Raw genomic sequence first — 27,330 nt, 5'->3', positions numbered from 1 at the left:
CCACCTGAGTAAGTGGGATTACAGGCATGCACCACCACACCTGGCTAATTTTTTGCCATGTTGCCCAGGCTGGAATTCCTGGCCTCAAATGATCTGCCTGCCTCAGCCCGACAAAGTGCTGGGATTACAAGTGTGAGCCACTGTGCCCGGCCTACTTTTTCAGTTTTAATAGTTACCTGGAATTTTATTGTATGGCTGACTGTGTATATATCTCATTTATACTTGTATTATTATCTGCTTCAAATAAGTTCTTGAGTGTCATTGTTGGACTTTGGATATGTATTGACAGATTGCCTTCCTGAAAAGATACATAGTCTTATTAATAGTTAAGAGAGCCTCTCTGTACCACAGTTCTCAACAATACTAGGTATTAATTCTTTTTAAAAAAATATTAACAATATGTTTTATTTAATTCCATATGTCCAAAACATAATTTTAATAGTCAATATTGAAATATTATTAAAATAATTTAGTTTTTTTACTTAGTATTCCATATGTCCAAAACATAATTTTAATAGTCAATATTGAAATATTATTAAAATAATTTAGTGTTTTTTTACTTAGTCTTTGAGGTCATATATATATTTTAAAAATATACTTTATTTTATTTATTTTATTATTTTTATTATATTTTTTGAGTTGGAGTCATGCTCTGTTGCCAGGCTGGAGTGCAGTGCCGCGATCTCGGCTCACTGCAGCCTCCTCCTCACGGGTTCAAGTGATTCTCCTGTCTCAGCCTCCTGAGCAGCTGGGACTATAGGCGTGCGCCACCACACCCAGTATTTTTAGTAGAGACGGGGTTTCACCATGTTGGCCAGGCTGGTCTCGAACTCCTGACCTCAGGTGATCTGCTCACCTCGGCCTCCCAAAGTGTTTGGGTTACAGTTGTGAGCCGCTGCACATGGCCATCAACTTCCTTTTTAAAGCAGTTTTTGGTTCATAGCAAAATTCCGTGTAAAGAGTTTTCCCGTATATCCCTTGCCCTTACATATGCACAACTTTCCTCACTATCAACATCTCCCACCAGAGTGGTAAATTCATTACAAGCAATGAATCTACATTAACACATAATTATCACCCAAAGCCATAGTTTAGTGTTTTATCGTGTTGAATATTATGTGGGTTTGACAAATGTATAATGACACATATCCCCCATTATAGTATCATACAGAAATAGTTTTATTGCCCTAAATATTCTCTGTGCTTCACCTTTTCATCCCTTCTTACCTCCAACCCTTGGTCTTTTTACTGTCTCTACAGTTTGCCTTTTCCAGAGATATTTCCCTTTTTTAATTTTTGAAAACATATTTGCCTATCTTGCTTTACTTTATATTTTGATTGATTAGAAAAGTTGGCCAGTATTTCATGTTGGCATTAATATTTCTTTGGTGCATTTTATATTTTTGTGTTTTGCACATTTGATAAAGGCTTTAATTTTATCTATAGCAACCAATTATTTATCACATATTGGTATTTTTCCAATTTAACATTTATCTTTTAGTTTTGTTTTATATTCTTTATTCAGAAGTTTAAATTTTTTTGTAGTCAAGTTAGTCTTTGAACTTGGAACCAACCCAAATGCCCATCAGTGATAGACTGAATTAAGAAAATGTGGCACATATACATAATAGAATACTATGCAGCTGTAAAAAAGGATAAGTTCATGTCCTTTGTAGGGACATGGATGAAGCTGGAAACCATTATTCTGAGCAAACTGTCACAAGGACAGAAAACCAAACACTGCATGTTCTCACTCATAGGTGGGAACTGAACAATGGGATCACTTGGACACAGGGTGGGGAACATCACACACCAGGCCCCCCACAGGGAGGGGGGAGGGATAGCATTAGGAGTTATACCTAATGTAAATGACGAGTTAACGGGTGCAGCACACCAACATGGCACATGTATACATATGTAACAAACCTGCAGGTTGTGCACATGTATCCTAGAACTTAAAGTATAATAATAATAAAAAGAAAGAAAAAAAATTAGTCTTTGAAAACAATTTCTATTTTTGGTGTTTTTGCCAAAGAGCTGCTAAACTCAGGGAAAAATCAGAAGTTAGTGTTTTCAATATATTTCTGATAAAATTGCTTTATTACAATTACATCTTCAATGTATGTAGAAACTTAATTTAGTTGAATTATACTGATACCATTGTCTTAAATGTTTGATAGAATTCACCCATGAAGTTACCTAGGCCCAAAGGTTTCTTTGTGGGAAGGATTTTAATTATGAATTCAAATTATTTAGCAGATAAATGATTAATCAGACTTTTGGATTCTCCTTGTGTCAGTTTTGGTAATTTTCAAGGAATTTGAAATTTAAACAAAATTCAGGAATTTTATTTAATTATAAAAGGTATTGGCACAAGACCATTCATAATATTTATCTTTTTAATTTTTGTAAGATCTGCAGTGATAAGCCCCTTTTCTTCCAATATTAATAATTCACATATCACCTCTCTTTTTTTTATTAGTCTTGTTTAGGAGTTTATCAATTTCATTGATATTTTCAGAGAGCCAATACAGTATTTTGTTGATGTCTCCATTTTCTGTTTTCATTGATTTCTGCTGTCGTCACCGCTGCCGCCTCCTTTTTTTTTCTTCTTCTTCTCTTCCTCCTCCTCCTCCTCCTTCTCCCCTCCTCCCTCCTCCTCCTCCTTCTCTCTCTCCCTTCTCTTCTCTTCTCTTCTCTTCTCTTCTCTTCTCTTCTCTTCTCTTCTCTTCTCTCTCTCTCTCTCTGTCTCGCTGGAGTGTAGTGGTGTGATCTCGGCTCACTGCAACCTCCGCCCCCTGGGTTCAAGTGATTCTCCTGACTCAGCCTCCTGAGTAGTTGGGATTAGAGGTGCATGCTACCACATCTGGCTAATTTTTGTATTTTTAGTAGAGACAAGATTACACCATGTTGACCAGGCTGGTCTCGAACTCCTGACCTCAAGTGATCTACCAGCCTCGGCCTCCCAAAGTGCTGGGATTACAGGTGTGAGCCACCGTGCCTGGCCAACATTTATTATTTTCTTCTAGTTTTGGTTTAATTTTTTTCTAGCTTCTTAATGTGGAAGATTAGAGTGTTAATTTTTAATTCTTTTTCTAATGTAATCATAAATGTGTAAATTGACTTTTAAGCAGTGTTTTAGCTGTGTCCTACAACTTTGGATATATTGTGTTTTCATTGTTATGTACTTGAAAATATTTTCTAGTTTCACTTGTCACTTTTTTCTTGATCCATAGGTTATTTAGAAATGAGGTGCTTAATTTCCAGACATTTGAGATTCTTTGTGATATATTTTTATTATTTATTTTTAATTTGATTTAGGTCAGAGAACATACTCTGTATGACTTCAATCCTTGGAAATGTGAGATTTGTTTTATGGCCCATGAGATGGTCTATCTTGGTTAAAATTCAGTGTGCACTTATATAGAATGTATATTCTATGGTTGTTGGATGTATTGTTTAAATGCCAATTAGATAAAGTTGATTGATAGTGTTTTTCAAATCTTTTATGTGTTTTTTTTTTGGATCTGTTTCTTTCACTTACTGGGGGAAGAGTGTTAAATTCTCCAACTATAATTGTGAATTTCTTGGTTTCCTCTTTTAGTGCTGTTAGGTTTTGCTTCATGTATTTTGAAGCTCTGTTGCAATAAGCGTACACATTTACAACTGTTATATCTTCTTTATGAACTAACCATTTTAACATCTGAAATTTCTCTCTGTCTCTGTCTCTTTTTCTCTGACAGAGAGAAATTTCATATGTTAAAAGGGTTAGTTCAAAAGGTTGTTTCTTTATTGTGGTTTTCAGAAATTTGGTTGTAATGCTTTTTGTCTTTAAGTTTACTTTTATATGAATAGAACTGCTCTACCTTCCTCTTGATTAGTGTTTGCATGAAATTCTTTTTCCAGTCTGTCTTCTAAATTGTCTATGTCTAAACTATGTCTATATTTATATCTGTCTATCTACTTACCTACCAACCTACCAAACTACCTATCTCTTATCTATCTATCTATCTATCTATCTATCTATCTATCTATCTATCTATCTATCTATCTATGCTTTTCTATCCAGTCTGACAATCATTGCCTTTAATTAGAATGTTTGACACGTTTGTATTAAGTGCAAGTATTGATATGGTTAGGTTTAAATTCATTATCTTATTTGTTTTATAGTTGTACTTTTGGTTTTTGTTTCGATTGTTGTTTCCTTTTTGCTTCCTTCTCATCGTCTTCTAGATTAATGTATTTTTCTTTTTTTAGTATTTTATGCTTTTCTCTTCTCTTGGCTTTGTTTTCAGTAGCTCTAAGGATTACATTGTATTTCATGATTATATGAGCGTATCTATTGTGGTCATATCTACAGTGAATTAAAATTATACCACTGTGAGTATAAGAGCCTTCCCAGAGTTCACGTATATTTTACTCCTTTCCTTCCTTTGTGCTATTGCTGTCATACACTATTTTATCTATATGAAAGAAAATCCTGGTCAAGCATGGTGGCTCACGCCTGTAGTCTCAGCAGTTTGGGAAGCTGAGGTGGGAGGATTGCTTGAGACCAGGAGTTCGAGACCAGCCTGGCCAAAATAGCGAGACCTCATCTCAACAAAACATAAAAAAATCAGCTAGGTGTGGTGGTGTGGACCTGTAGTCCCAGCTACTCCAGAGGCTTAGGGGAAGGATTACTTTAGCCCAGGAGCTCCAGGCTGCAGTGGGCCGTGATGGTGCTACTGCATTCCAGCCTGGGCGACAGAGCAAGATCTTGTCTCAAAAACAAAACAAAACAAAACAAACAAACAAACAAACAAAAAACCTCACCATAAATTGAAACTGTTAAATAAGAGAATCCCCATAATAAATTATTTTTGTTTAGACAGTTCCTTTTTAAAAAAGTTAAGAAATGGAAAAAAAATCTTATGTACCTACTATTTACCATTCCTTGCATTCTTCCTTTATGTAAATTTGAAGTATGATCTGGCATTATTTTCTTTTAGCCTGAAATATTAATTGTACATCAAGTCTGCTGGTGACACATTCTCTCAGGTTTTATCTGAAAATGTCTTTATTATATCTTAATTTTTGAAGGATAATTTACTTGGGAATAGATTTCTAGTTTTTTTCTTTCAGCATTTTTAATAATGTTCTGTTGTCTTCTGGCTTGCATAGTTTTTGATGATACCTAAGCAGACGTTTTTAATCATTATCTATATGATATCTTTTTTTTTTCCTTTGTCTGCTTTTAAGGTTTTCCCTTTTTATCGTGGTTTTCAGAAATTTGGTTGTTACGTGCTAGGTTTAGTTTTCTTTGTATGTATCCTGCCTGGGACTTTTTGAACTTCTTGGGTCTATAAATTTTTATCTATATATGTACATACATATATTCAGAAAAGTTTTGAACATTATTTTATTGAAACTGTTTTTCTGTTTATCCTCCTTTATTGTTTTTCCCTTGGGGACACAGTTCATGTGTATCAGACTGATATTGTTTCATGAGTCACAGGGACTCTGTTTTATTTTTCTCAGTATTTTTTCTTTCTGTGCCTCAGTTTGTACAGTTTCGATTATTCTGTACTTAGGTTCTCTAATCTTTTATTCTGCAGTATCCAATCTGCTGTGAAGCCCATATAGTGAATGTTTTTGTCTCAAATAATGTATTTTTTCAGTTCTAGATTTTGAATCTTTTTAATAGATTCTGTTTTTCTACTGAGGATCTCTATCTGTTAATTCATTCTATCTTTTCCTTTAAATACTTAGATGTAGTTTTAATAGCTTGTTTTAATTTCTTGTTTTGCTGTAACAAATTACTGCAAACATAGTGGCTTAAAATAATATAAATTTATTATCTTACAGTTTTGGAAAGGAGAAGACTGAAATGGTACTCACTGAGCAAAAGCCAAGATGTCAGCAGGGCTGTGTTTCTTTCTGGAAGCTCTAGGAGAGTGTTTTCTTTCCTTTTTCAGCCTCCAAGGGGCTGCCTTCCTTCTGTGGCTCTTGGCCTCTTTCCATCTTCAAAGCCCACAATAGCCGATGAGTCTTTTTCCTGGTTTATCACTCTGATGCTGATACTTCTGCTTTGTCTTCAACATTTAAGGATCTTTGTGATTGTACCACTTGGATAATCTAGGATATGCTCCCTATTTTAAGGTCAGCTGATTGGCAACCTTAACTGCGTCTGCAATCTTAATTCTCCTATGTTATGTAATACAGTCACAGGTTCTAGGCATCAGGATATAGATATCTTTGAGGGGTCACTATTCTGCCTACTGCATAAACTGCATAACTCTTTTTAAAAATTCTTGTTTGGTAATTCTAATATCTGTTTCATTTTCGATTTGTTTCTGTTTACTTTTCATGCCACCCCCACCCCACCCCACCCCTACTTCCCTGATATTTTATTGGTTCCTTGCATGTCTGATAATTTTTTGTTAAATGCTAAATATTTTGGGTATCATATTATTGACAGTTTGAAATTTATCTTTTTTAAACTAAGCATCGCATTTTGTTTCAGTGGGCAATCAAATTTTTGATGGACCAATTAGATCTTTTCAAGGTTCGTTTTCAATCTTTGGGTGGGTCTAGAGTATTTTACCTCTAAGGCTAACGTAGTCTTACTCCTCAGGTGTGTGTCAACAACTGTGTAGAGTTTGAAATTTTATTCTATTTACGTGCTAACTGGTTAGCTTCTTATGGTTTCATTGATGCTATCAGAAGACATGAGTTTCCACGATCAGAGATAGAGGACTTTATTATTCATGGCACAGGTGACATGAGCATCAATAATTTGTGTCAGTTTTCCTTGCCCCTGAATTACAGGAGTGGGGTGTGAATGCACCCAGGTGGTTGCCTGCAAATGCAGTTGAATGTGTTATAGAAGAGGAATCCTGAGTTTAGGAAACCCAAGTAGCATATAGTGTGCAGTAAGCATGCCTGCTTTTTGCTGTTGGAGGCAGACACTTTAGGCAAATCTTGTTTTATTACACTTTGCTTTGTTGTGCTTTGTAGGTATTGTGTTTTTTAAAAAACTGACGATTTGTAGCAGCCCTGCCTTGATCAAGTCTACTGGTGCCTTTTTTTTTTTTTTTTTTTTTAACAGCATGTGCTCACTTTGTGTCTCTGTGTCTCATTTTGGTAACTCTCCCAATATTTAAAACATTTTTGGATGGGGTTTTAAGATGGCCGCCAGGTGACTGCTTTCTGACAGAAGAAAAGATGTGGAGTGGGCTGCTACCTCCTGGCCTAAATGAAAGTGATATTGAGTGAACTCTGAAGATGAAGCTACATTGGAGGACTCTGGACTGAACTTACAAGAAGATAAAGAGGATGGGAGTATCAGAAAAACAGGAATCATAGATTCTTGATAGATGAACCCAAAACTGAAACAGAGTCGAATGTAATGCCTATGAAGAGTGTCCTTCTGGAATTCCCCTAGACATGTAGAATAAATTTCAAGAATTACATAAAAAAGATTCTGAGCAGAAAAACGCAACCTCAGGATTCAGAGGGGAAAACAAGAAAATGCTCCGGAAAAGATAAACTGAGGAGTGAAAAAGAATCTCACAGTGAACAGTCCTCAAATGAAACCCAGTGGAAGGAGCTTACTCAGTATTTTGGAGTCAATGATAGATTTGACCCCCATGTTAAAGGGAAGAAAGTTGAGAAATCAGGCCTTGAAGAAAGGATAGACCAGTCTTTGGAGGAGTGGAATATTGAGAAGACTGAGGAACTCAGAAACCAGCTAGCTACTTGAGAGCTTGCTGTAAAAATTGCCAAAGCAGTTGCCTGCCACAACTTTGTAAAAGCCAAAAAGGAGGTTGAAAATTCACAGGCTACCCGAAAAAAGAAGACACTTGCATGGAGGTTTGAAGCAAAGAAGAGATGGGAAACCAAAAGCGACATGGGATATGCGTAACTTGCCAGAGTGCTTCAAGACATTTGTAGACTCAAATGCTCAATTTGCTGAGAACGTTTTCCTGCCTACATTAAATATGTCAGAAAATTGATAGCGCTAGAACAAGAAATAAGCATAAAATTTGGGAGTTTGATTATCTGCTCTTTTCAATCTTTCTCTAAGGACTTTGTCCTATTGAAGTGAATAAAATGAAACATTCTCATATTTGTATAAGGGGAGATGTAAGAAAAAATCCAGAAAAATAGGATAGAATTTTGTTTATTTATTTGTATAGACCCATGGTGTAAAATCAGTTTGGCTGTGTTTCATTCATTTGGTTTAGCATAGCCAGTGAGCTTCTCGTTCTTTCTTTTTTTTTCTTTTTTCCTTTTTTCTTTTCTGTCTTTTTTTTTTTTTTTATTATTGAGACATAGTCTCTGTCACCCAGGCTAGAGTGCAGTAGCATGATCTTGGCTCACTACAACCATTGCCTTCTGGGTTCAAGTGATTCTCATGCCTCACTCTCCTGAGTAGCTGGGATTACACGCAAGTGCCACCATACCCAGCTAATTTCTTTTTGTATTTTTAGTAGAGACAGGTTTTGCTGTGTTGGTTAGGTTGGTCTTGAACTCCTGTCCTCATATGATCCATCTGCCTTGGCCTCTCAAAGTTCTGGCATTACAGGCATGAGCAACCATGCCGGCCTTGTATTTTCTTATCTGTTCCCAGTATAACTACATGTTTACTGGAACTGTGTTTTTAAGATTGACAGTTGTTTATAATGGATTAGTCGTAAGTGGCAAAAAGTTGCAGTTGACACTGTCCTTACAAATGACTTGACCTTAATGTTATAAAAGGAGTTACTGATTTTTTATTGGAGGCAGTAGACTTGATATTTCAGAATTGCATAATAAAAGCAATTTACTAATTTTTTTGTGCTTTCAGATAAACTATTACAATAGAGAAAGGGGCAGAATGTAGTATTTGGAAGATGATTTAAATTCAGCAATGCCTAAAAGTGGCTTCCAAAGTATCTTTCTCAGCCGTATCATTCTTTAAATTATGAGATGGTTCTTAGAAGTGAAAATGGTGTAATTGTATTAAGCAGATGGTTATAATTCAAAATAATAAATAATTAGTGGTCTGGATGGAAGATCAAACCATCCACAACATTGCTTTAAGTCACAGCCTAATCCAGAGCAAGGTCTTACCTCTCTTCAATTCTGGGAAGGCTAAGAGAGATGTGGAAGCTGCAGAAAAAAAATTTGAAGCTAGCAGAGGTTGGTTCATGAGATAAGGAAAGAAGCCATCTCTGTAACATGAAAGTGTGTATGGTGAAGCAGCAAGTGCTGATGTAGGAGCTGCAGCAAGTTATCCAGGAGATCTAGATGAGATCATTGATGAGGGTGGCTACATTAAACAACTGATTTTCAGTGAAGATGAAACAGCCTTATATTAAAAGAAGATGCCATATGAGGCTTTCCTAGCTAGAAAGGTGAAGTCAGTTCTTGCCTTCTGAGTTTCAAAGTACAGGCTGACTCTTGTTATGGGCTAATGTAGCTAGTGACTTGAAGTTGAAGCCAGTGCTCATTTATCAATTCAAAAATCCCAGGGCCCTTACAAATTATGCTAAATCTACTCTGCCTGTGCTCTCTAAATGGAATAACAAAGCCTGGATGACAGCATATGTGTTTATAGCATGACTTATTGAATATTCTAGAGCCACTGTTGAGACCTACTGCTTAGAAAAAAACATTTCTTTTAGAGTATCGTTGCTCACTGACAATGTACCTGTTCACCCAAGAGCTCTGATGGAGATATACAAGAAGACAAAAGTTTTAATGCTTGCTAACACAACATCCATTCTGCAGCCCATGGATCAAAGAGTAATTTTGACTTTCAAGTTTTATATCATTAAGTCTAAATGTAAGAAATACTTTCTGGAAGGCTATAGATGCCCTAGGTACTGATTCCTGTGATGGATCTTGGCAGAGTACATTGAAAAATCTCTTTGGTGGATGGAAAGGATTCGTCATTCTAGATGTGTTTAGGAATATTTCATGATTCATGGGAGGAGGTCAAAATATCAACATTAACAGAAGTTTAGAACAAATCGATTCCAACCTTCATGAATGACTTTGGAGGGGTTTAAGACTTCAGTGGAATAAGTAACACAGATGTGGTGGATATGTGTGAAGCTACCAACCTCTGCTAGCTTCAGATTTTTCTTCTGTAGCTTCCACATCTCTCTCAGCCTTCCCAGAATTGAAGAGAGGTAAGACCTTGCTCTGGATTAGGCTGTGAGTTAAAGCAATGTTGTGGATGGTTTGATCTTCCATCCAGACCACTAAAACTTTCTCCACCTCAGCAGGAGAGCTAGAATTAGAAGTAAATCCTAAATATGTGACCGAATTGCTGCTATCTTATGATGAAACTTTAATGTATGAGGAATTGCTTCTTATGGATGAGCAAAGAATGTGGTTTCTTAAGATGGACTCTACTGGTAAAGATGCTCTGAACATTGTTGAGATGACAAACAAGGGTTTAGAGTATTACATAAGCTTATATGATAAAGCAGGGAAGGGTTTGAGAGGATTGACTCCAATATTTTTTTCTGTGATGGGGTCTTGCTGTGTTGCCCAGGCTGGCTTTGAACACCTGGGCTCAAGCTGTCCTACTGCTTCAGCCTCCCTGGTAGCTAGGACTTCGGGCCTGCACTACTGTAACCAGCTGAGATTGATTCTAATTTTGAAAGATGTTCTACTGTGGATAAAATGCTATCAAACCACATCTTATGGTACAAAGAAATCTTTTGTGAAAGGAAGAATCAATTGATGTGGCAAAGTTAATTGTTGCCTTATTTTAAGAAATTCCACAGCCACCCTAGCCTTCAGCAGCCACCATGCTGATCAGTTAGCACCCATCAACATTGAGGCAGACCCTCCACCAACAAAAAGATTACTACTTGCTGAAAGTTCAGAAGATTGTTAGCATTTTTTAAAAGCAATAACGTAATTTTAAATTAGGGTTTGTACATTCTTAAAGACATAATGCTATTGCACACTTAATAGACTATAGTATAGTATGAACATAACTTTTATATGCACTAGGAAATCACAAAATTTGTGTGACTTGCTTTATTGTGATACTCATTTTATTGAGGTGATCTGAAACTGAACCTGTAATATCTTCAAGGTATATCTGTGTTTCTGTCTTCCAAGGCTATAAGGTAATGTGCTCTCTGCTTGGGATGGAGACTATTTTCTAAGGGTGTTTGCTTTAATCTTGTTAATATCATGTTAATAGTTTAAAACCTTGTTAATGATTACTTCCCCTATTAATCAGTCATCCTGGAAAAGATAGTCTGGAATAAAACCCAGTCATCTATCTCTGCTGTAAAGAAGTGAAGAGAAGTGAGAGACCCCTGGAATTGTCTCCTAACAGTGTGACCTTTCTGAGGCATCTCAGTTGAATTCCTCACATGTTCATGGTTTTATCTGCTTGTTCTGTCTCTTGGTACTATGTGACCACCAGAGTCTTCATTCAGCTATTCACTGCCAGGCATCATCAGGAGTGTCACCCTGTACATGTGCAACCTAGTGTTTGGCCAAAGACTTAATATGACCCTTGTATGGATTTCTGATGTTCCTTGTATTTGATATTTTCTTCCACAAATTTTGCTTCACCTCCAAACTTTTTTCTCTTTTTCCGCTGCTCAGCAAGACTGTAGTTCTTTGTGTGCTGCAGTTCTGAAAGTGCCTTGAGACAGAAAGTCAGGGAGATTGTAGTGCTCATTTTGTGTAATTTCTTTTTCCCAGAGACCACAGTCTTGCTTTTCCTATTGCTCAACTTTAAAAAATATTTATTTCAAATATTTTATACAGTTTTATTTTATTTTACATTGTTTATGGTGGGCCAGCTGGTTTGTGCCTGTTACTGCCTCATGACCAAAAGTGAAGTCTATCACTTTAATTTGCATTATTTATGAATATATAGTATTATGCCAGCTAGGCTGCAAGATTGCTAAAGTCAGAGATGTTATCTTTTCTTCTTTTTAAGATTCTTTAAAGTGTTATGTAAGTAGGTACTCAGTAAATGCGTCTTGTTCCACAAAACACACAGTAGAAATATGAAACTGAAGTGTAAAAATTCTGTCCCTTGATATTATTGTTATGGTAATGATGAGAATTAGGATGTTATATGACAGATTAGTTTGTGGTTATTTACCTCTAGGTAAATATATGCCTACAGTTGATAACATAAAACTTTTTATGAACTGAGTTTTTGAAAGAAAAATATTACTAGAGAAATTGGATCGCTATATTAGATGGTATCGACTAAGACTTGAAATAGTGCCATTGTATTATATTTAATATTTCTCCTTGTAATGTAAATTTGTGTACTAATTTACAGATTGAAAGGGATTTTACATATATTATTTTAAATTAATTTTGATTTTCTCAACAACTCTCTATGTTAGGTTCAATAGCTATCCTCTATCCTCATTTTACTGAGCAAATTAAAGTTCAGTGAAGTTCTTTCATACTTAAGGTTCCAAAGTTATAAAGTGGAAGAGCTGAGACTGCAAATTGAATCTCTAAATGAAGTTTAATGTTCTTTCTGCCTTTCTGCATACCATAGGTGTGGGTCGCCACGTTTATGTCAGTTTTTTTTTTTTACTTTTTGAGTGTATGTAGTTTATGCCCATTGTATTCATTCTGTGTATAGGATTATGAAGCTGAAATTTTAAATTCTTTACCTGGTGAAATTGTATAGATACCAATGTTGTAAGTTTTCTACCTATTAAATATTTGAAACTACTTTTAAAAGTCTTTTTAAAATAGTAAATCTTTAGTAATGGCATAAAAGGTATGTTTTTGTGTTACTTTATAATTACTTTAGATTGTCAATTTGATAATTAGGTTCAAATGATTGTGCAGAAATGTGTTGAAGATTGTGTATTGACATTCTCACCATTAGGCTTGTTCTACTTTGAAGATTGATATTCTAACATTAGAATTCTAAAAGTATATTAATAGTTTAAAACTGCTTTAGTAATTATTTACTCTATAAATATGCATAAATAAGGATGGCATCATTGTAATCACTTTAAGCCCTTATTTGGGTAATATATCCTTGGTTGGGTTGAATTGGAAGTGATGATCTTTGGAATATGCACATGAATTAATTGGTTACTCTATCTTGGGATATGTCAGAAGCACTACTACTTCAGTGAGAGGACTTTTGCAGATGTTATTTTTTACCAGCCAGTGGTGTTTTATCTTGATTTGAAGGAAGCAAGCTTTATCAGCACAGAGGATAATGATTTACTTGTCTTATCCTTTCTCTTTGTAGCCTAGAGAAATTCCAGAAAATAGTCTCTTTTTTTTTGTTGTTAGGAAGAAAATATAGTCTTCATATGAAAAGCTTTGTATACTTTTCTTATCAAAATACAGAAAGATTTTTATCTTTTGACCCACTAAATTTACTTATCAACATAGATACTAGCTTTGCTTTTCACTCCTTCCCTCAAAATTGTAGGACAGAAATTTGGAAGTCAGGAAAGCAAGTGAATGTGACAAATGCTTATTTATCTTGCAAAAGTGCTTTATAAGTATAGTCTTTTCTTCAGCTTGTCCTTCATACCATTGATAAACTGGACTTTAAGAGAACTTATTAATGAAGGTGGCAATTTAGTTCTGCCTGAACCAGTAACTAGTTATATGATCTTGCATAAGTCATTTTCCCTTTCTTGAATCAGGTTCCTTCAGGTAAACAAAAGCTATAGATTATCTGAAAGCCCTTGTAAAATGTAAACATCCTGTCGTTTTAACTGTATTATTGTTTAGTTCTTCAACTACATTATCAACTCACTGAAGCAAGGATTTCATCTTCCTTTTGATAGTTCTCAAAATATCTTGCACAGCATATTCGATATAGTAATAGAAATTTGTCTACAACCTCAATTCTCAAACCTTCTGAGACTCAGTCTTCCCCATATAGGGATCTCCTGCTCATAATTCCTTTTTTACTCATCCCTCTGCCTTTGGAAATTATTCAAATAAAAGACTTGCCAGGGACCCACAAGGCTCCATATAACTGGCTCAAATCTCCCTTGTTTACATTTCTAACCTCATCCTTTCCCATTTTTCTCCCTTGCTCTCTTAACTGCAGCCACACTGGCTTCTTGCTATCCCTGGAACAACATCAAGCATGCTCCTTCAAGGGTTTGCATTTTTTGTTTACTTCTAATACACTTTTCCAGGATATCTGCACAAGTAATTTCTTTACCTTTTTCAAGTTTTTGCTCATTGTCAATGAGTCTCACTTTAACCAACTTAACAGAATTAAAATTGCACACTCCTTCCTTTTGTGCTCATAGTTAGGTTGTATGCCTGCCCAGCCCCAAATCAAACACAAGTTCAGGGCTGTAGTGATTGTCTTTGCTGATGCAAAATCATATTTGATAGTGCCAAATTTTCGTAGGTGAACTGAAAGGAACTATTAAGAATATCTTAGCACATTATATATTCTAATTTAAAGATCTGATTTCTTAGAAATTGTTGGAAGCATTTTAAGACTCAATTATGTTTTATTAAGATGAAATCATTTGCTTATTTTCCATCTGTATATCTTCTTTGATGAAATGTCTGTTCAGCTCTTTCTCTTATATTTTCTTTATTGGGTTGGCTTCTTATTACTGAGTTTTGAAAGATTTTAATATATCCAGGATACAATGACTGTTGGATTTGCATTTTTTTCTGCCATCTGTATCTCGTCTTTTCATGCTTTTAACTAACATTGTCTTTCACAGAGAATAGTCCTTACTTTTGATCAGTTTATCAGTTTTGTTTTTATTTTCATTTAGAGTTCCTTTTGATTCTGCTTTGACCATTAGGTTATTTAGAAGTATGTTAATTAAGTTACAAATATTTGGGGATTTTCCTGTGATGTTTCTGGTATATTTTGATAATATAATTCCAGAGAATATCGTGGTATGACTTGAATCATTTTAAATCAATTAGGACTTGCTTTGTGGTGCAGTATATGGTTTCTTCTCTTAAATGTCCCATATGCACTTAAGGATTTGTTTTAGATTACAGTTAAGCTATTTCGAAATAATTTGAACATTTGAGGCTTACTTTTAAGCTTTGGTAGGTGAAACCAGAGTCATCTTCAGTCCAGTGCTGATTTTGTCCCACTGCTAAGGTATTACCCCTCTGAGTACTGTACAGGATACTCTGTTGATTATGAGGGTTTCCCACTCTGGGTGGTGTGAATGTCAGCTGATTCTGGGATTTTCCCCCCATTTCTTTTGGGTTATTCTTTCCTCAGTGTCTGGTAGTTTCCTCATATGTGTGCACTGATCATCAGCACTAAAATCTTGGGTGGGTTGGTGGTGAACCTTCTGCAGCTCTCCAGAGCTGTATTACTGTGCAGCTTCTTCTCCTGTTCTCTTTGTGGAGTCTAGATGCTTTGGCCTTCCACCCTCATCTCAGAGAGACCGCTGGACTCTGCCTGGGTTTCTCCTACCTTGTGCCACATCCTGGAAACTCCAGGTAGTAAGACCAATTGTCAGGTTTACCTGGTTTGTTTTATATCTGTCAGGGATCACTGTCTTGCATTTACTAATGTCTGAAATTTGTTTAATGTAATTTTTAGATTTTTAGTTGGTAAAGAGGGAGAGAGCAACTACAGTTTGTACTTCTCTTGGCTGGAAACAGATGTCCTGTTTAGGGATGTAAAAGTGTTACTTTTAACATTCTGTATCCATGGTTAAAAGAAAAGCTATGGTGACTAAGTACATGAGTAAATAATTTTTGGGAATATAGTTACCATGGAAGTTCTGAGGATCTTCTGTCATCTTTCTGCCAAAAAGTGATTCTGCATCAGCATCTTCCATGTTGTGTTTCACAGTTCATAACCCAAGTCTTCTATGAGAAAGAAACTGGCCCAGATTAGGTCATATGTTTGAATTATCAACTCTGGCCTGAGGTCACATTCACCAATTATGGATGCAACTACTGAAAACCCACCCTGCATATAGGATGTAGCTCCCAGAAAAGAGGGAATTGTTGTAACCTGACTGTCATTCTCTATGTGGATTTAATGTTAATATTTTTTGGCTTTGAAAGGAAAATACTTCTATGTCTAAATGAGAAAAATAGCACCTTAAATTCAAACTTCAGCATTGTTTCAAAACAATTTGTCATGAAAGCTTCTTTTCCAATTATAATATTAGATACTCCCCTTTGTCCTGTTATACAACAGAAGGTACTCATGCATGCTAATTCATACTGGATCAGTGACAGAGAGGAGAAGAAATGTAATAAACAGGTGTCAGAGAAATCTGTGTAAATACAGTTGAAGGGGAAAGTAAATAGGGACATTAAATTGTCGGAAATTAGGAGGTAATCAAAATCTGCTGGAAGAAAATGAGCTGGGTTATCTGCTTTTGAGGTAAGATATCTATGTTACCCTTTCCTTTCTAATGCAATTTCAGCAGAATCTGGAAATTTTGTCTTAGAACTAAGTAATGCTTTATTTCCTCAAGGTGATTGGAAAACACAGTTCTACCGGACTGAGTTGTGTAACTCAACAGGAAGACATTGCTTTACTTGTTTTACTTTTTTGAAGCAGAATTCTAAGTATTTATTTTTAAATTCACCAATTTTTACATAATTAGAATCTTGAGGCTTCCCTACCTGTAGTAAATTAGATCCTGGATACCTATGTGAATATTTTTCTTGTCTAGCTAAGAAAAGGCCTAAAAATGAATAAGGATCATTGCTGCATTGTCACCATAATGATTAAGTAGGAGAACTTCCTATAACACTTGGTAGATAGAGGCAAACAAGTCTAATAGAGTGCAAAAATCTTGTTTTCAGGGGCCTGTGGAGTTTTGTCATACCTCCGAGATGGAATGTTTAATGTTGCTAGATGTATGTCCACAAGTGTTTAGAAAGAACTGCTATTCAGTGTTTGTCAGTATGTGTTTTAGAACTATAGATAATTTATTGAGAAGTCAGGTTCCTGGGACATACTTTGATTATTTTAAGGATGGAGGTGAGAGTATAATCTACATTTTGGAAAAAGTTTCCCAGGTGATTGTTATGCATCTGAAAGTTTGAAGCCATTGTTTAAAGGAATAGGGCTATGGTGGTGCTTAGATCCAGCCACTTTGACATGGGGCAGATGACCTTCCCACTATTCTGTTGGAGATGCTGCCGTCAGGATTATTGGTATGCTGCCTTATAGCTGATTGTAGGAAAGGAGCAGTGTCTCTGATATGCCCTTTGTGTGCAATTGGAAGAACTGTGATAGAGTTAGGAATGGATGAAGGCTTATCAAAAGATGAAGGATGATTTAGACTCAGAATAGGCCTTTTTATGTGCAATTAGGCAGTCTTCCATGATATTCAAGAGACATAGCAACAGACTTTTGATGTCTTGCATAAATGCTAGTATTGAGAAATTTCATTTATGAAGTAGTCTCAAAGAGACATTCAAAAGAATAGATGTTTGGGTGTGTACTCAGCAGTCACAAATAAAGAGGAAGCTGTTTTCAGAATGAGCAGTACAACAGAAATATGGATAACAGTCTAAGAGAAAGGCAAAACCAGTAGAGCCTTGGAGCTAATGAATAGCCATTCCAGTACAACATGAATGTAGTATGAGCATTTGTAAAGAAAGGTTACAGTAACACATTTATGACAGATTATTTCAGGGATGATTTTTATGACATACAAAGAATTATTATTTTATTTTAAAACATAAGAGACTGCGCATGGTGGCTCACACCTCTAATCCTAGTGCTTTGTAAGGCCAAGGTGTGAGGATTGCTTCAGGCCAGGAGTTCAAGACCAGTTTGGACAACATAGTGAGACCCGGTTTGTACAAATTATTATTTTCTTTAATTAGCTGGGTGTGGTGGCACACGCCTGTAGTCTTAGCTATTTGGGAGGCTGAGGCAGCCTCAACTGAGGCTGCAGTGTGCTATGATTGTGCCCGTGCCTCTGTACTCCAACCTGGGCAAGAGAGCAAGATCCTGTCTCGATTGATAGATAGACAGACAGACAGAAAGAAAGAAATAATTGGGCAAACCGTTTAATCTTAAGTCTCAAAATGAGTAGATCTTATGTTCTCTCTGACTCAAAATTTTTGCTATTCAAATTCAATAAAAGTTGCAATCTGCAGCTTAAAATTGAACTTGAAATCAAAAGAGTGGGTTATTTGCAGTATTCCAGCCTATATTTTCTTTTTTTAAAAAAAGTCCAATATTTATTTAAAAATCTAATCTGCCAGCTTAGCGTTTTCCACCAACTTGGGAACTGAAACTTTCACAGTCTTCACAATCATTTGCTTAGGTGCTGCCTTTGTAGGTGCCTTAGCAGCAGCCATTGCAGTCTTTTTAGGTACTTGCTTAGCCTTTTTTTGCTTCCTTAGCAGCCCTGATACCTTGTTCTCATTGAGCCTTTCTAACTTCAAGTTCTCACTCCTCTTGGCCATTATATCAGCAAGAGATGCACCAGTAATGGCCCCCTGCAATTTGACTGCTCGGCGGGTCCTTTCCTTTTGAATTTCTTCCAACTGTCCCTTTTTGTGCTTCCTTCTGTAGAGGACAGTACCAGTTTATCTGCTGAGGATTCCCCTTGGAAAAGAACACTGATTCGCATTTTGCATTAAGAAACTGGAAAAACCTTCCTGTTGGTCCTGGCATAGCGCCTCCCGTGTCTGGGGTAGACCTTGTACTGGCTGAAACCTCATAGCTCGACCTTCGTGGCGGCAGCTCCACAGGAGGAGAAAAGATGGCCCCAACCTGTATTTTCGAATAATACCCTTTAAAATTCATAGAAGTCAAAGAATGCTTTGTAAATGGAATGTTTCATAGTTCACACTAAAGTGAACATAAACTGTTAAGCAAAACTTTAGATCACTTCTTCTAACAAAGGAAATGCACCCAAGAATCCATGAGAAGTAGCTTCAGAGTAATTTTTTTTTTTAACGGTGAATACTCCGAGGTCTTGTGCTTTTAAATTTTATTTAGTTTAATTGCCAGAAGCCACGGTGGAACTGCGTAGTATTCTGAGGAAATAACCACTTGAAGCAGAGAGTTATTTTGCAGAACATAGAGTGGAATAAAGCCATTCTGCCTCCAATGTTTGGGTGGATGTATTTGGTACTGTAATCATTTTACTGATTGCATAATTCATTGATATAAAATATACTAAATGGTAGCCATGTTGGACCCATTCAATATTGGTTTTTGTACCATTCTGTTAACTTTTGTATTATTCATATATAATATAGATTTAACCAAATCTATTTTCTTATAATTGCATATTATTGTTTTATGAAATGTCCTTTTAAATTTTGTTAAATTTTTGTCTGTTTTTTTCTACAGAAGGAGGAATGAAATATTTAACATTTTCTGCCAGTTCTCACTTATTCAGTGTGTTCCAGAGTCTTCCATTTAAATGTTTTTGTTTGCCAGGCTTAGATTTTCATGTGTCTATTAAAAGAGTAGGAACATACTCCTCCATGCCATACATCTGCTATGTATAGCATTGATTTTTTTCCCCCTTAAGAATAAATGTATTACTTTTGTTAAGTTTGTTGTAGGTTAAAAAAAAGCATATTTATGTTTCTCCTAAAATTTGGGAAATCAATTTATATTACTGTGTAGAGTATGTAACAAGTGATGTATTCTTTAATTCTGAATCTTGTATACAGTAGTTACACCCTCGTCTTTCATTAATTGATGTCCATTTGTAGGTTTTTGAATTATTCTTATTATTCTGCAAAGTTTATTTTTTAAATTACTAATGTAATGTATTGCAGTCAATTTTGAAAGAAGGGAAAAGATTTTTCTATTTATAGCAATAACACAAAACGTCTATTTTTGTGCATTCCTTTTTAGATTTCAATATGAGCTTATTAAATGTGGTTGCAATCATATGTAGTTTTCACTTAATAATTTTCAATATTGGTTGTTGCTATTGGTTTATATTACAAAATGATATTTCATAAACTGCAACAGTCCCAAAAGCCCCTCATAAATATTCATGAACTCACCCATAACAGTATACTTGAGAGAATCATCTTTTACTGCCATCGTATGACCGAATTTAAATTTATCTAATGTGTTTTTTACAGGTTAAAAAATTTACAAATAGTTTTTGTAAGAATGGTTTGGTTTATATACTCTATTTTCATTTCTAAGTTTTAATCAATTATCGACTTTTTAGTTTACTGTTTCTCTTTTGTTCAATATTTTAAAACTTATTCAGGAATATGAAAAGATATGACAGTTTTATTTTGGCTTTTGCATTTTGATTGAGTCCTTCAGTGACAAATACAGTAGTGGAATTTCTAATGATAAATGTTTAATGTAAACACTGCAAATAAAATATAATTTTTTTGAATGTATCTTTTAGTTGCACAGATTTTTAAATGCAAGAGATTAGAATGTCATAAATAAGCCTGCGCATTATTTTAAGAGCACGTATAGAGGAAGGGGTTGTATGTTGGTAAAATACATTTACTGACCCATGTGTGAATTGGTGACCAGGATTGTTAAAGCATTGAGTTCTGAAAGTTTTTCTCTTATCTTTATGTTCAACAATAGAAAGTTTTACCGTATGGTCAAATAACATCTTCATCAGGTTCTCAACAGGATACCTTAGTTAATTTTCAGCTGAGTGCTTGACAGGATTTTCTCTTTGGCTAGCTGGTTGGATGAGAGTCTAGACACTGAGAGGCCAGGCTTTCGTGGGGCCTCACAATATCATTATTGTGCATGTTGAGTAGGAGCAGCTTCCTCTGATGTAGGGGCTCCATGCACAAACAACGAAGACAAAGACAGAGCTTTTGTTCTCGAAGAGAAGAGCTAATCCGACTGCTACACACTGTGAAAAACCTTTTATGAGAGAGGAAAAAAAACTTTCCTGGAAGGTGAAGGGTTAGCAGTTTAACCTCTGACCGTAAAATAAGCTGGTAAGGGGGAAAAAGTGTTGGATAAGGTAGAAGAATAACAGGAGAAACATTCATCGAGGTCTGTATGCTGTGTTTATAAAAACGGGTTAAACAAATAACTGTCAGGGGTGGATACTTGAGTTCTAATAATACATGCATATTTCTAAATTTTTTTTGCTTATTCTTAAACATAGGTGTTTAAACTTCTTAATTTGGAGATTGTATATTGCAGACCACACCATAAATGCAGGAAACAGTAGATGTCTAATATTTACTCTTTTTCCTAAGAAGCTCCATTATAGACTTCTTCAAATTTTCAATATTTATTTTCTTGTTGTATGAGTACCAAATCTTGATTCTTTTTCTTCATTGTTTTTTCCTCCAATTTCCTTATTTAATATGATCACCTATGTCTATAGAAATAAAGAAGCAGGACACTGCATATCTGCGGTACATAATTAAGACAGTCTCCAATTTGGTATTTGGCATTTTGGTACCTATTCTGTTGATATATAGGTCTGGTGGGCAGTGTTATTATACAACTCCTTGGAGAAGATGGTTGCAATCTTAGTGTACAAAGAATCCGGAAACTTCTGTCTGATTTTATATTGGCATTATCAGTAGTACCAGGAATATAGTTACAGTCCATTTAGAGGTGACGGAAGTTAAGTTGCTAATAACTGTATCATCTGTCTGCTTTTATCTACCGACCTTGACTAATTGCTTCTCCTTCTCTTGTCAGTCACATATCAATCTTGAGCAATAATTAATAATTAATTAAGGTTTTATGCACTTGGGCTTCTTGCTTGGATGTATTCATGTATGTAACTTATTCCTGAGAATAACTATACATATGGGGAAGCAGCAGCTTATGTTGTATTATTTGAGTCATATTCTAAGGATCAGTCTGCCATGGTGTCTTGTAACTAACTTAATGTTTCTTCTGTTATTCCGATTCCCTTTGGTAACAATACACATTTCTTCCTGTAGTTACCCAGTTTCACTTTTCCCATGACAGAAAATGAGAAAAGGAGATGGAGAAAGTGAGAGACAGGAGAGATTGTGCTGGCGATTGAGTGATAATGAGGTAAGGGCGAAGAGATAAGTATAGAAAGTAGAAGTTGAGAGTGAGTTGAAGGAAAGAAAAACACGTGAAACTCATAGGTGGGCCAGTTAGGAATGGCTGGTGAGCTGTTGTGCAGCACTCTTAAGTTTTGAACAAATAATTACTTGATGATAAATATAAAAATTTCATAAGGAATTACTCTTTAAGACAGAAGTATAGAGGATGGCATTACAAGACAAGTGACCAGACTTGGGAAGGTCCAGGGTGAGGGGAGGTAAATTTCTATGAAGAGAAAGAAAGAGCAAGTAATAACTGACCATTTTGCTTAATGCATTATCTCTATTCACTATGGTCAAATTTCTGCATCAGTATCTCAGTATCTCAGCATTTTTTCCATCTTGCCTTACAACAATGAATATAGTGATAGTGAATAGTCATAGTGAATGAATACAATGATATAGTGATTATACATATATATATATATACACACACACACACACACACATATAATCTCCACTCATCCTATCAACATCTCTCAAGGTGGGTACTGCTATTATCACTACTTTACATGGGAGAAAAGTGAGGCACAGAGTGCTGTGTAGCTTGAGAAAGATCAGGTATAGCAAGCTTGTCCAACCTATGGCCTGCAGGCTGCATGTGGCCAGGACAGCTTTGAATGTGGCCAAAAAATTCATAAACTTTCTTAAAGTATTTTAAAAGTTTTTCCTTTTTTTTTGGTGCTCATCAGCTATTATTACTGTATTTTATGTGGGGCCCAAGATGATTCTCCTTCTTCCAGTATGGCACCAGGGAAGCCAAAAGATTGGACACCTGGTGTATAATGAGTGAATGACAATGCATGGCATGTCTATATGAAGTTTGACTTCAGTATCCAGCCACGTAACTACCATGCCATGAATTCTTTAAGAATTCACTGAAGATATAGTTATATACTACTGAAAGTTTTAAACTTCAAATGATAATCCCCCAACTCTTTTGTTGTTTTGCTTCCTTACTACTTTTTGTAGGACAACCTAAATGGGAATTAATTGCTCACTTTCCTAGAGGATAGACTAGTATTAGAATATACAATAAATATAAGCATATTTTTGGTCTGAGGTCGTGAATTTCAAATTTATTCTTTTTCTTTCAGTTTGTCTTCCTGCTAGTTTCTCAGCCAATAATTATTTTTCTAATTGTGTGATTCTGTTTGTTGTTCTAAAGAACATAGTTCTTCTCTTTATGAGTTCTTTGCTAATCTGTTTTAATCCTTTTGGCTGTCTCATTTTCTCATTGTTTCTTACAAGTTGTGATGTAAATGCTCTCAAGAAGTTACCAGAATAAAGTAGTGTCTGCTATTCCTCGAAACTTTCTAGTGGCCAGTATCCTCCCAGATTTCAGTTGTCCTTTATGTTGAATCATGAAGTTGTCATATGGTAATATCAACATTATGGGCTCTAGTAAGCTAATTTTTAAAGTGATCAACCCTATTCTGTGATTGTATTTTCTTTTGATAGTGTGCCTATAAAATTCAGACATCTCAAAAATGTCAAATAATATACATATGTAATGTATATATGTACCAATTCTGATTAAACAACTTGTATCGAACTTATTTTTTAAAATGTTCTTAAGTTCAAGGAAACAGGTTTAATAATGTCAATGTTCATTTTCTTTTAAAATGTTAACCTTAGAATCTGCAAAATTAGGATGAACTTTCCTGCATTTAGTGTGGCACATTTGAAAAAACTTAGATAAACAGAAACTATTTTCAGTCTAAAAGCCACCATAACAGATTAAAAAATTCAAGTAGCCCTTTAAACATGTGATTAACCTTAAAGAATTTTTTATTGTATAATTTAAGTTCCCATGTCATAATACAGAGATAAAAAATAATGGCCCCCGACACACCTTACTTGGCTTATACTGTATTCATGAAATGTTTAATTATTTTTCCCAACTTAAAAATTGATTGTTTTTCATAAATATTCTGGATTTTCTTGAAAAATTGAAAGTATCTGTCAACACTGGACCCACATTCCACATGGTGGGAGCTGAATAATGGTTGCTCTTTTGAGAAGGGGAATGGGATCTATTTTTTTACTACATGTCCTTTTATAGTCTATCTTCTATAGGCTCATTCCACTCATTTATATTACCTATATATCCTAAAGGCATTTAACCTTGAAATCTCCCCTTTGTCTTTTCTACCTGTAAAAGGGAATATATTTGTGTAATAAATAAATAATTATACCTTGACTTTTTCTGAGGTTTTAAAGAAAATCTTAATTAGAAAACAAGTTTTATACCATATATAAAAACATTATTTTACTCTGTTTTTAAAATTCTTTGTGCTATACTTTTGGTTCTCAAAGTGTAGTCTGGCGGCCTGTGGCAGTTCTCTGGAGTACTTAAGGAGTTCTGTGAGGTCAGAACTTTTTTCATAGTAGTGAGACGCGTTGTTAGCCTTTTTCGCTCTCGTTTCTCACAAGTATATGGTAGATTTTTGCATAGGCTTCAGGACATGATGAAGTTATAACTCTGATGACTAATGAACTGTGTACTTGGAGATTTTTGTGCTTTACTAATTTTTAAGTTTTGATTTTTAATACATAAATGTCAAAAGTTCTTTGATGACCTCAGTGATATTTAAGAGAATAAATCAGTCCCGAGACCAAAAAGCTTGAGAGGTACTGTGCTGTACATTATGGGGTCTAACTAAAAACACGTCAGCGGCCAGTGACCAAGAATAATTTGTATAATTACTATTTATTCTACTAGATTACTATTTGCCTATTTCTTTCTCAAAGTATGGGGCTTTCTTAATTAGTAATGGCTTTACTCTGCTGATTTGCTTGTTATCCTTAGTGAAAATATGTAGTGAAAATAAGGGCAGATCACTTCACTCTCTTTGGTGTTAACAATTACTTGATTTATTATATTACCTTTAAATCAAAATTAAACACTTAGAGTAAGCTAGTTACTTCTTAAAATAAGCATATTAAAATAAGCAAATTAAGTTTATGACATTTACTGTGAAAAATTGATATGATAGGGAATAATTTTATTTGTACCATTATTTTATATATATATATATATATTTTCCATTGAATGGAAGGAATGGAAAATATACTCAATAAAAAACTGAAAAAACTACCTTTATAAAGTGTACATTAAAATTTGAAGCATGATGCCTGCTTTCAGGAGCTTTGTTTAAATGAGGAGACACAAATAACATGGTTAAGTAGCGATAGTTACTGCCTGGAAGTGGGACGGTCTGTGTGGTGGTTGTGTTTTGGGAAGGTCTCGTAGCATAGATCAGGAATAATGCATAGATTTTAGAGCGAGAAAAGTGAACATAGGATTTCAGAAGAGGGTGCAGCATGTGTTGGAGTGTAAGTAACCCCTTGGAGTTGGGAATAAATTTTATTTATGTGAAAGGACACTGGGATTGAGTAGAAAACTTGCATTGGAGTTGGTGGGAAATACATTTAGATAGGTAGGATGGAATTGGGTAGGAAGTGCAGAATTTTGCAACACTAGTTTTAGTATATGGAGTTATGTTAAAATTTGAAAGTTCTCTATGAGTCATTAAATATTAACACAGTTTGATGAGTCAGGTTTTGTTAAGCAGTAGTAAGCCACTGAATATTTTTCTGTGAAGGGAGGAATAATAAAAACTCTTAAGTTTAATTTAGTGGCAGTGAGTTGAGAAAAGCTAAGTGGCAAGAATAATTAGGCAATAAGAATTTAGAGTAAGATGAATATGGAAGAGGAGTAATGGATGACAGCTACATTTCGAAGAAATAACTAACATGGTTAGGCAGCTGATTAGACGTAGAGGACGAAGAAGGCATGTAAAGGCTGATTCTGAAACTTTTAGCATTGGTGTCTGGGTTCCATACGTAGAGTTAGAAGGATATGATTCAGTGTTGGACAATAGTCAAGGGGATAGTGTAATGTAGTCATTGGGAAAACTGAATTTGAGATACAGAATTTTTGCTTCATTTATGCTTATGAATATCTATAAAAACACTTAGTTTTAGATATCACATTATGTATTATGTTCTTGTTTTTAGTCCAGTTTAAAACAGTATATGAAACTTGAAAAATGGCAGAAGGTTTTTAAAAGGCTTGAGAAAATTTCTTTACAGAAAGATTTGTGGCAGTAGTTTTCAACCATAACAGCACATAAGAATCACCTGGGGAGTTTTTAAACAATTGTAGATGTGTCTAGAATGGTAGTGGGTGGAGTGAAGGGTCACTTTTTAAAAATTTAAATGATCTTCCTTAGGTAATCTAATCAACAGAAAGGGTTGAGAACCACTGTGTAACTATAGAGGAAGTAATTTGTGAACAATGGGAAATAGAATTTCAGTAAAAGTTTTTGAATTTGTTTTAAATTATATGTAGGAGTGATCCATTTTTTTTTTTCACAGCTCTTCAACAAGAGAGTAAAGGGTTAAATTATCTTCTGAGAGATTTAGTTGGACATTGGGAAGAACTTTCAACCATTAGTTTGACACTTTAGGAGGGAAGCTGGGAGATTTGGAGCAGTCCCTGTATACATGTAGAGTATCAAAGGATGTGCCTTTTTTTTAGTGGAACATAAGGGAGCCTGCTATGTAGGGAGAGGAAACAAGGTCTCTTGTGACCCTTCTTACCTCTGATCTGTGATATATGGCAATTTTGTGTAATCTCATGTGACAAATTAATCCTTGTGAACTTGTGTTTGCTCTTGAATTCTACTTAGAAGTAGAATCCAGCCCAATTGGCCTCAAAATCAGATCACTGTTTTCTATTTGAAATACATAGTAAAGTATTTTTTTATTATACTTTATGTTGTAGGGTACATGTGCCCAACATGCAGGTTTGTTACATATGTATACATGTGCCATGTTGGTGTGCTACACCTATTAACTCGTCATTTACATTAGGTATATCTCCTAATGCTCTCCCTCCCCGCTCCCCGCACCCCACAACAGGCCCAGGTGTGTGATGTTCCCCTCCCTGTGTCCAAGTGATCTCATTGTTCAATTCCCACCTATGAGTGAGAACATGTGGTGTTTGGTTTTGTGTTCTTGTGGTAGTTTGCTGAGAATGATGGTTTCCAGCTTCATCCATGTCCCTACAAAGGACACAAACTCATCTTTTTTTATGGCTGCATAGTATTCCATGGTGTATATGTGCTACATTTTCTTAATCCACTCTGTCATTGATGGACATTTGGGTTGGTTCCAAGTTTTTGCTATTGTGAATAGTGCCGCTATAAACATACGTCTTTATAGCAGCAAGATTTATAATCCTTTGGGTATATACTCAGTAATGGGATGGCTGGGTCAAATGGTAATTCTAGTTCTAGATCCTTGAGGAATCACCACACTGTCTTCCACAATGGTTGAACTAGT

The 27,330-nt window shown here is 35.3% G+C and overlaps 1 protein-coding gene and 1 pseudogene across 1 annotated transcript in view; both read left to right on the top strand.

Moving 5' to 3' along the window:
• DENND1B (DENN/MADD domain containing 1B) overlaps nucleotides 1-27,330 on the top strand; it is a 273,857-nt gene that overhangs the window by 18,287 nt on the left and 228,240 nt on the right. The gene's annotated exons all lie outside the window — the stretch shown is intronic.
• Nucleotides 7,204-7,903, top strand: LOC105504387 (annotated as a pseudogene).

Source organism: Colobus angolensis, unplaced genomic scaffold, assembly GCF_000951035.1.
Source record: "Colobus angolensis palliatus isolate OR3802 unplaced genomic scaffold, Cang.pa_1.0 Scaffold91, whole genome shotgun sequence".
NCBI lineage: Eukaryota > Metazoa > Chordata > Mammalia > Primates > Cercopithecidae > Colobus > Colobus angolensis.
The sequence above is the reverse complement of the archived record's forward strand: the minus strand, read 5'-3'. Positions and strand labels throughout refer to the sequence as shown.